Genomic DNA, 1,220 nt, shown 5'->3' with positions numbered 1-1,220 from the left:
TTCCCCTCCCCACAACAGACACCCTGTGAGGTGGGTGGGGCTGAGAGAACTCTGACACAAACTGCTCTTTTTCAAGGACAGCTGTGCCAGAGCTTGTGACTGACCCAAGGTCACATCAGCAGGTGCAAGTGGAGGAGTGGGGAATCAAACCCGGTTCTTCCAGATTAGAGTCCGCACACTTAACCACTACACCAAACTGGCTCTCCAGAATAGGGTATATTTTAGGGGGCTGGAGGGGAGGTGGTTTGAGGGAAAGGCTCCAAACTTGCAGGGTAGCTGCTGGATCCTCTCCCCAAGATACCCACCAAGTTGCAAGAACATTGGGGCAGGGGGTCCAATTCTACAGGGCCCCAAACAGGTTGCCCCCATCCCCTCCATTGTTCTCCATGGTGGGAAAAAAGTAACATTTTTTCCCACCATAGAGAACAATGGAGGGGATGGGGCCAACCTGTTGGGGGCCTATAGAACTGGACCCCCTGGGGGTCCAGGGCGGCGGGTGGAGTGTGTGACCAAGGCAAAGTCACCGTGGAAGCATGAAGTCAGCCAGGAAGAAAGAAATAAGGAACCGAACAGGAGCCCGCCACTTTCGCCGTAGTTCCCTGCACTCCACACAGCCAATGCGGTTGCGGGGAAAATGAGAGGAGGAGGAGGGGATCCTCCTCAGGTTACTCGGAGTCAGTGACTGACTTCCACTTCCACCCACCTTCCACAATAGGGGAAATAACCCTGCTCCTGCCTGCGAGTGTGAGTTTATTTTATTTTATCAGTGCCCCCTGACTTATTTAAAGGCCCTCTGAATTAAGAAATCCTGGCTACCGGCCTGCTCACTGTGGGGAAGGGAAGCGAAAGGAGATTGTAAGCCTCTCTGAGAGTCCTTTGGGTAGTGAAGGGCGGGGTATGAACCACGTCTCTTCTCCTCCTGCCTTTTGATCTCCTCTTCCTGAAAAGAGCTCAGGGTGGGTGGTGCAGGCTTCTCCCTCCTGCCTTTGATCACCACCCTGGGTGGTAGGTTAGGACCAGAGGGTGAATTTCAAGATACAAACCGGGATCTCGCAGATTGTAACCCGGGACTCTACCCACTCTGCTTTCACACGTGCTAAATAATGCCGTTTCAATCCACCTCAGCGACCGCTTGCGAGTGGATTTAGCCATTTTCACACAGTCAAATCCAGTTGCAAAGTGGATTGAAAGTGTGTTATTTAGTGTGTGCAAAAGTGCAG

The sequence above is a fragment of the Gekko japonicus genome, unplaced genomic scaffold, assembly GCF_001447785.1.
Source record: "Gekko japonicus isolate JY-2015 unplaced genomic scaffold, Gekko_japonicus_V1.1 scaffold3470, whole genome shotgun sequence".
Classification (NCBI taxonomy): domain Eukaryota; kingdom Metazoa; phylum Chordata; class Lepidosauria; order Squamata; family Gekkonidae; genus Gekko; species Gekko japonicus.
The sequence above is the reverse complement of the archived record's forward strand: the minus strand, read 5'-3'. Positions refer to the sequence as shown.